The sequence below is a fragment of the Gavialis gangeticus genome, unplaced genomic scaffold (assembly GCF_001723915.1).
Source record: "Gavialis gangeticus isolate Ggan-Ray unplaced genomic scaffold, GavGan_comp1, whole genome shotgun sequence".
Taxonomy (NCBI): domain Eukaryota; kingdom Metazoa; phylum Chordata; order Crocodylia; family Gavialidae; genus Gavialis; species Gavialis gangeticus.
The window spans coordinates 4553786-4563682 of record NW_017729026.1 but is presented as its reverse complement, the minus strand read 5'-3'; positions in this window follow the sequence as shown (position 1 = coordinate 4563682).

Genomic DNA, 9897 nt, shown 5'->3' with positions numbered 1-9897 from the left:
CTATAGCCCTCTATGTCTACTGCCCAGTCAAAAGTTTCATCCATGTATCGAGGGACTGCCAACTATAACTGTGTCAAGCAAAGAACTTCCAAACTCCATCAAAACAGTATTTATGTACTTTGGATGGTCTTTAGGTGTGCTATGGTGCCAATACACTTACCTTTCTGAATAAAACGCTCAGAGACAGGCAGGAGGGAGAAAATAGTATTGTATGAGAGTACAGAAAGTCAAAATAGGTCATCTCAACTCTAACACTTGGTAACAACTTCACAATTTCATTTTCTTGGTTTACTTTGTACTATATCTTCCTTTTGCTCAGTTCCTCTTCCACTGTACTCATGTTTCCTTCCTGATAAGTTGCTGAGGAAATGTTTACCAGGCTACATTGTTGTATAAAGTAGGAACTCATTCTCTGAATGCCAAATTCCGAATTATATTCACACATGCAAGTATATATGTACATGTGCAGTAAACCTATGCAAGTTGAAATAGGACACAAAAAACTCTCTCTCTCTTTCTTGTAATTCCTTTACAGTGGGTGTGCAAAACAGGTGATGATGCATTTCTTATGCAAGAAGCAACGCCTTTCATATAGGGCAAAGGAAGACAGAAAAGAAAATGCCTCGATCCTTCTTGTTACCCTCTTCTATCATGACCAAGAATCATATTTTCTTAATCAGAAAGCATTTTAAAAAGAAAATCAAGCTGCTAATTAAAAAAGAAGAAACAGTCTTCAAACACAGATGCTTTCAAGTCATTAGGACCAGATGGGATACACAGCCTAGGGTACTCAAGGAATTGGCTGAGGTAATTTTGGAGCTATTGGCTATCCTCTTTAAGAAATTGTGAAGATCAGGGAAGGTCCTGGATTATTGGAAAGGGCAAATATATCCCCATCTTTATGAAAAGGAAGAAGGAGGATCCAGGGGATTACAAAGTAGGCAGCCTCACCTTGATACCTGGAAAGATCATGCAGCAGGTCCTCAAGGAATCTATTTCAAAACACCTAGAAGAGAACAAAGTGATCAGGAACAGCCAGAATGAACGACCAAGAGTCAGTCATGCTTGATCAACTTTATTTCCTTCTGCAATAAAGTGACAGGAAGGCTCTGAACTGGGGGGAGAGCTGCAGAGAAGATATACCTTGACTTTGAAAAAGCTTATGACACCATCTCCCACATTCTTATTAGGTAAGGAAAGTCAGACTGAAAAAACCCACAGTAAGGTGAATACATAACTGGTTGGAACATCATGCTTCATGAGTAATCATCAGTTTTAATCATCAGGCTCTACATCTAGTGTCAAGTGGGGTTTCCCAGGGGTTTCTCCTAGGTCTGGTTTTGTTTGTTGTTTAACATCTTCATTAATGATTTGGACAATGGGCTTGAATGTGCACTTAGCAAATGTCCAGATAATGCCAAGCTGAGTGGAGCTGTAAACATTCTGAAGGGTAGGGTTAGGATCCAGAATGATCTGGAGGGACTGGAGAAATGGTCCAAACACACACCCCAGTCAGACGAAATTCAGCAATGACAAGCGCACAGTCTTCTACTTGAGACAGAATAATTGCATGTACAAATACAGACTGGGGAATGAGTCTAGGTTACTGTATTGAAAGAGGACCTGGTGGTTACAGCAGACCATAACTGAATATGATCCAGCAGTGCAGTCTCCTTGCAAAAAAAAAAAAGCCAACAGCATATTGGGTTGTATTAACAGTAGGATCACTGTTAGTTTTGGGAAGTGATTCTTCCCCTATATGCAGCATTGGTGAGGCCTCACCTGGAGTATTATGTCCAACTTGGGGTCTAACACTTAATGAAAGATGTGGACAGAATGGAAAAAGTCCAGCACAGGATGATAAAAATTATTAGAGACCTGGGAAGCATGTTTTACGAGGAAAAACCTGAAAGAACTAGGATTATTTAGTCTGGAGAAAAGATGACAAGTCTGAGAGGGGATTTGAAGCTAGGAGCAATGGTCTCAAACTACAGTAGTAGACTTTACATTTGGAGATGAGGAAGAACTTTCTGTCTCTGAGGGTGGTCAAGCATTGGAGCAGGCTATCTGGAGAAGTTGTGGAATCTCCATCCTGGGAAATGTTCAAGATCAAGTTAAACAGATACTTGGGGTATGATCCTGCCTTGAGCAGGGGGTGGACTAGATTACCTCCTGAGGTCTCTTCAAGCCCTACTTTCTTATGAACTTCCTGTGAGTTCCCGGTTTGCCTCCTTTGTTCACGAGCCCTCTACTGGCTAAATAATATCCTTAAGTTAAACATTGCACTGTACAGCAGAATGTTTGTTTCTCTCTGGGTTGAACTGCTGGTTAAGGTGCACTACATACAGTTTGTGCATGTTCAAGACCTAGAGCTTAGGCTACGTTCATTTCTACCGTGGAAAAACACTCTCCTCTCCATTTACCTTCTCATCAACATTACTTAAACAAGTAGCAACTGCCGTGTACAGTGTAAACAGTTATTTTTTTCATGCATATTGCAACTAATATGCTAATATGTAGGATTTCATGGTAAATAAATATAACACAAATATTACTACAGAATATCTACAGCTTCTTTTCCAATTGGTTCTTGACCTCAGAAATCGCTACATTAATTTTAATTTTGAGCCTATCATCTTAGAGTTGGTTCAAAATTGAGTTTGCCCATCCCTAGACTGAGTCATAGATGTGTACTATTTTCTCACTAAAACCACCCATCCAAGCCCCTAGCTACTCTTGGCAATTAAGGATTGAAATTCACCATCAAGTATCATCAAAACACTTCGTCTTCCACAACTAGGAGATAGCCATGCTCCCCCTTCTGTGTTATCCTCATGTGGGGATTTCTAAAACATTCTCAGTAATAAAAAATGTGAGGGAAAAAAACGGTTGCATGGCAGGTTCTTAATGAGGTCTTATGAAGTCTTCTTTATGCAAAGTACTTCATGTCTTTGTATACTGGAAAAATTATGTTGGCATGCTGCCATTGGATTCCGTTATTATTTCATTGTAGTACAATGAGAAAAAAGCCATAATGTCCTTGTGATTTTGACCTCAGTCATTATGGTTCCTTAAGCTGCAAAACAGCAACTAAAGAAAAACATTGTCAATAAAGCTTCTTTAAAACTGTATTACCAAAGAGCAATGTTTTATACAGTACATTAACCACTAACCAAAGCTGAATGTTTTAAATCACAAGATAATTTTGAAAGTTTAAATAAATAGGATCTGATTAAACCCACAACACCAAGGAAATGAAAAGTAATGAATAAAAAGTAACGAGCAAATCACTCTACAATGTTTAGATTACAGTAGCATAGTCTCTAATAATCAAGTTCATTAAATAATGCAATAAAGTCTATTTTACCTGTTAGTGCAGGTTCTGAGCTGAACAATTATCACTAACACTGGAATTGAGCATTTTAAGCATACACTGTGATATTCTAATAAGGTTGTTTCTGCATCACCAATTTCATCTTTGTTTTATCTCTGACATATTTATACTGCATGCATAGGTTCATCCAGTTCATAGAGGACAACTTGAGCCAAGGGGCTGCAAAGTTATGATGGTAAGTGATATGAAAAGGTTTGCCTGTTTGCTTTTCCCTGTTTGCTCATCACCTATAGAGAAAGACTTCTAAACAGTTTAAGAAAGAAGATATTTTAAAATTACTGCATGTACTTCATTACAGCTGTACCAAAAAATCAACCCAGCAAAACCAGGGTGCATGTCTTAAGCAGGGAAGCTGATTTCCTACCCTGACTAGAAGCACCCCCACTTTGACTCCTGCTTCACCAGGCAGCAGCAGTGCTATCTCTATTCAGGGAGCTGAGGGAGTCGATTGGCTTAATGGGCTCATTGCTCTTCACTCCATAGGTGTTAACAATTGTCTCTCCTTTTTAATAGTTGTTGATATACCAACAATCACGTTAACCTTCAGGCAGTTTTACTGTCTGCTCACTGCTCTTGGTTTCTCTTCTCCTGTTTCACAGTCCTGGAAACAGACTCTTTGGCTCTTTTTCAAAATCACAGATCCACCCATGGAGGCCAATCTTCAGCAGCATCTAGGGTTTCAGCTTTTAGCTAAGCAGGACAGGGAAAATAAGTAAGCTGAAGATTAGGGTCCGTCTCTGCTATATGCAGGAACAATCATGCAAAAATCTTTTTTCCCCTCATTCTGCCTTCCCAAAAGAGAAGTGAGTCTTATTTGGGGAGGGAGGGAGGAAGTCGGGAGAGCGTGTGAGGTTAGAATATAAGTTGTAGTGGGGCTGATTTGGAGGGTGCCACCAGGAAACTCAATGTGCTTGAAGAACTTCACAGTAGCTCTGAGCACACACTGCACCTCAGGACTGCAAGCGGCAGTACTGAGCACATGGTATTCAAATAAAGATATAACTTGTTGCAGTCCAAACAGAGTCCTATTATTGTACAGACCACTGTACATGAAACAATATTGAACCTGGGGCAAAGGCAGCTGGAAGTTAGGCTATCGCTAAGAAAATTACCTTAAAGGCAAAAACACTGAAATTGCTTAAGATTTAAGCAATGTATTTAAGCAATATATTTAAGATTATCTCCATGCCAGGTTTTCCTGGCGGAGGAAGATTTAAAAAAATGTTAATAAATCTAAAAGATGTGGCTTGTATTACATAATTGGAGAAAGGCAAACATAATTGTTGGACTCCTGTCAGTCATGGTCAGAGGTGACCTGTGTCATACTTGTGTCAGTTGTGGTCACCAGTGTCAGGGTCATCAGTATTGGACTTCTGTCAGGTATGATAGGAGTGGAGTAGTATGGGTTGCATCAGGCTCCATCAGTTAGTATGGTCAGTGAGCACTCTATCAGGATACCATTGGCAATACTAGACTACCACTACTTCTAATGATCTTGTTAGTTGCAATAAAAAAGACCATGGACTCTGGCTCATAGTAAAAAAGACTCTTTGGGGTTTATTGCTTAAAAAAAGCCATACACTAACATCATGTCTGGCACAGTGCCAGTGAGGTTTATTTGTTGGAAATAAATGGTACAAGCACAACATGTCTCCTACCACAGTGAAATGTACTCCAGGTTCCCAGGCTCCCTTTTATACATTGATCAAAACAACATTTTTTAACAACAAACACCTCCTAGTTCCACCAATCACAACTGTGTTTAGATGACATCATTCACATCCAATTTTCACCAGACAGTGAAATTTCGCTCCCACCGGATAGGGGGATGTGCTTACCAGGATGCTCTGAGATCTGTTTTGATACCTTGTTCCCATCTTAGCCACCATCTGTTGGCCTTCCAAGATGTGATAAAATGCAAGGTGGGTTTATCACAGGTTGATAAGGTCACACATATTTTTCTTCAACAACTAACTGATTTTTCTAGACAAAGAAACTAAAGAAATCTCATCTATTTGGACTTCATCAAGGCAACTGATATGATGCTACATGGGAGATTAGCAGCTCAACTCAAAAAGAGGGGGAACAAACAGAAGAATCTGATGCATGTAAAGCACTGAACAGAGGGAAGGAAACAATTAGTCATGCTGAAAGAAGGAACTACCAGAACAGAAATAGATTACTAGTGGTGTTCCTAAAGGATATATTCATTAATGATTTTGACGCAAAATGCAGCAATGTGCTGACAGCACAAAGTTTGGAGGTGCCATCAATACACAGGATGCAGGAAGACTTGAATGACCTTCAAGACTTAAAAAAAAAGAGATAATGTCATTTAATAGTATCAAATGCAGAGTCATGCACTTTGGGACTAATAAACAAGAATTTCTGTTGTAAGCTGGGAATTCATCACGAGGAAGAAAAAGACCTGGGTATATCAGCTGATGACTAAGCCACCAATGTGATACACAGGGATCCTGGTTTTTGCTGATAAAAAAATAGCATATTCTCTGAAATAACCCTGAAATCCACTATTAAAATGAAACACCACTACATATATATATATCAATTGAACATAATGTTTTATTGATATATTTACAATTTTAAAGCAATTTGGAAGTCTACTAATGCCTCAATCACTGTAGTAAAATAAATTCTAAATACCTATAAGTTTTGGTATTTGATTTGGGGGTTTTTTATCATTGAAAATTAGAGTTTCCCCTACTGCCTTAGCTCACAAAGTGCAGGTCCATGCCCCTCACTTCCGCCTGCCCAGAGTCCCCCCCACCCTGCTGGTACCCCTCAACCCCATCCACAGCGTTCCCCCCCCATCCTCAGCCCTAGTGGAGGGGGCCCTCAGCTGCCAGAGCTATGGGTCCAGGGCCCCGGGTCCATAACCCTCTGCCCCCTGAAGCAGTGCCCAAGCCCTGGCTGCCACCCACAGGAGGTGGCGGTTGCTGCAGCATAGCGGAGCATGTATAAAGTCTAATTATTGGGGTTCATCTTAAATTCAGAGCAGTCTTGGATTTGGGGAAATGTGGCATATAGGGGATGGAGGGTAAAACATCAGGAAGGGAGAAGAGATATTTAAGATGCAGGATAATATTGGCACAAGAAGAAAAAAAGGTGCAAATGGGCAACAAATAGCATTTAGGTTGTTATACATTAGGAGGAGTTTTATAATGATCAGGGCTGGAACAGCCTTCCATAGGACTCATGGAGGCAAAAAAATAAATAAAGGTGACAATTCATCAGATTATGACAAAGATTATATGACAGGATTGCCTATAACTAGCAGAGGACTGTACATGGTGAACCTTCTAGCTCTAGGTTCCACACAGGAAATCTGCCCCCAGATATGTTTAATATTTTAAATAATGAATTATAGGTACCAATAATTGACTTAGAACTGACAAGTTCTCTAGAAAAGTAGTGATCTCTGTTGTTCTTCAGGACACAGGTAAGCTAAGAAGAGCTAAGGCAGCTGTCCAGAACAGTGCATTCCATAATCTTGGAGACACTCATATCAAGACACCGATCACCCTCTTGAGTGGCACTTTTTGATGTTATTGGAAACATGGGTGGCATCAGATATATTGATCAGTAGTAAAGGAATGTAAAAGGACATCCTCGTGGAATATATAGTCAGCTTTTCTCCCTAAATCAATCCATCTGAAAATAATATTACTTCCTGAATATCCAAGGGTCTCAGGAAACCAGTAATCTGTGTTGTTATGATTATTCTACTTGGATTTCTCAAGACCGTATGATGGTTTTCCTTCCTATAATTGCTGCTTCAGATTCCCAATTGAATATTGTTTGAATTCCTCTTACATTTCTATATTCCCTTTAGCTTAAACTACAAACAAAAGATTGACGATTTTGTAATACAGAGAAATGCTGGAGGATAATTCTTAGAGAAGCAAGGAAGATGTGGCTGCTATAATGTTGACACCCCCCCCCCCATTTGAATAACTTTGTTTGATTTCTTGTTCATTAAGAAACAGTTCAACCAGATTTAGAATCTGGCTGAGGCTGTACTTTTGCTGGGCTTTTCACAGCTTAGTAGAAACATTTAAAGGATTTAATTTATGTCACACAACATGAAAACAAAGAAATGAAAAGCTAACCAGCTAGCTTAGAGGATGTATATGATCAGCTTCTGTTTCCTTAGGTAATAAATATAAATTCTCCTGTAGATTTTTGTGCTGGTGTATTCTGCTAGAGCTCTAGCTTAGCACTGTTACACGGCTGGAGTGAGGATACAATCAACCTGAGAAGAAAAGTGAGGGGGGTGTAACCAGGAACTTATGGGCTTAAGTCCCAGCAGAAGCATTGGCATACCCAATGCCTTTGAGGAAGGCTTAAAAACACCCTGACATGTGGTAGAAATACAGATTTTGAAAGCAGTAATGAAAAAAAAGCACCCACAGAGTTCAGGTTCGCATATTTAAAAATATTTTGAGGTTGGGTTCAGTTAAATTGATTGGGTTCTAGGTGTTCATTGGTACAATATCCAGACTTTGTGTCCCACAAGTTGGGCTGCCAAGTTCAGCTGATATCCCATGCTTCTCTATCTCAGTTGGATCTATGAAGGACACACAGGCAGGGAAATATGGTTGATGACCTTTTGTTTTTTAATTTTCAGAAGCAGATCCAAACCTTAAAAATGAAATAAAATCAGGTTATTGTTGAGAAATGTGTGAAAATTTAAGTCAGATTTTATTTTATTTGAACTGCTTCTCCTTACTTGTATTGGTCACACAAGTTCTTTCTTTAGCTTTCTTAAAGAGATCTGAGGTCATTTTTCCTCTTTAAGTTTCTTTTTTTTTTGCTAAAAATGAGTGCTTATTCACAGTATACCTACTACTCTGCTACACCAAATCTCGAGTAATGCAGCAACTTCTGCATGAAAGGTCTTTGATCCTTGGGTGAAGGCATGTAGCCAAAGGCCAGAATCTCAATTCTGACTGCCCAGGCATCTGTACGGAAGTTGCTTCTAAGCTTGGAAAGACACAACAGCTATGTAGACCCTTGAGGGGAGGTTCAGCTTAGGTATCCAGTGTTAATGAACCCACTGCACACATATACAGTATGTCTACAATGCCTCATTTACATTATGGCTCAGAGTTTCCATCAAGAACTTTTCCACAATATGTACTGGGTAGCTGAATGTCTGCAAGAGCTGAAGGGAAACAGGCTGGTACAAATTAGATTAAGTTATAGGAACTGTACTAAAAAGTATTCAGATATCCTGGCAAGAATGACAATAGCTAAACAAAATCTAGAAATGTAACTATTGTTTATGACAGAAACCATCAAAATGTATGTAGATTAGTTAGTGTTACTACTTGGACATTGCTTATTTGAGGGTCTCTAAATGGGAAATGTGGGATAGGCAGAATGAAAGCAGCAAGCTTGACCATCACAGCTGCCACCACCAGCCCCCTGGAATTCCAGAGACTACAAGACAAGACACTGTTGGGACTGTGTCATTCTGATCCTGAAAGGCTGCATGACCAGATACAGCTCAGAGAGAGGGAGCAAGGAGATATCACCATGGCCTTGGCTAGATCCCCCAAAACACCCAGGATGCGAGTTTTAGGCTTCTGCTTCTAGCTCTCCCATGTGTCATTTTCCTTCCTCTTTCTTCTGTTTTTTGAACTCGAGCCCTGCCAGCAATTTTAAGTGCATCCACAATCAAAACTCCCCAACTCAATACTATGCTGCAACAAAAGTTCACTTTAAGGTAAATGTTGACATAGTCTAGTTAACAGATAAAGCACAGTACAAAATTATTGTAGAGTCACAGAATCACAGAAAAGTCGGGCTGGAAAGACCTCCAGAGGTCATCTAGTCCAACCCTCTGCTTGAGGCAGGATCACCCCCATCTAAACCATCCCATATAAGTCATTATCTAAAACTACACAAATCAACCCTGTCACATGACTACAAGGCTTATTGACCAGACACCAACAATAACCTTACCTGTTCGCAAGTAAAGCAGGGGGATAGAGGCTGTCAGTGTCTTGTTGCTACAAGGATTTTTAAAGTGCACTCAAGAGATCCAAAGAAGAGGGACACATCCCTTGCTACTGAGAAGGACAACTTCACTCCCAAGTCTGAACCACTCTGATCATGGGGTAAAATTCCTCTCTGACTCAAATGTGGTGACCAGCTTGACCCTAAACAGAGTGTCAAGACTCTCTAACCAGGAACCTCTAGTTTGAGTCACATTAGTCAATTGTTTGAGAAAATTATTCTGGCACATATCCACAAGGGCCCAGCAGGGAAGATTATGCTTAGGGGCAACCAACACGGGTTCATTAGTGGCAGGTCCTGTCAGACCAACCTGGTGGCCTTCTATGACCAGATCACCAAATCCTTATATGCAGGGGTAGCAGTGGACATAGTCTTCCTGGACTTTCAGAAGGCCTTTGACACTGTCTCTCACCCTGTTCTCATTAAGAAACTGGGGGACTGTGGTGTCGACACCTACACAT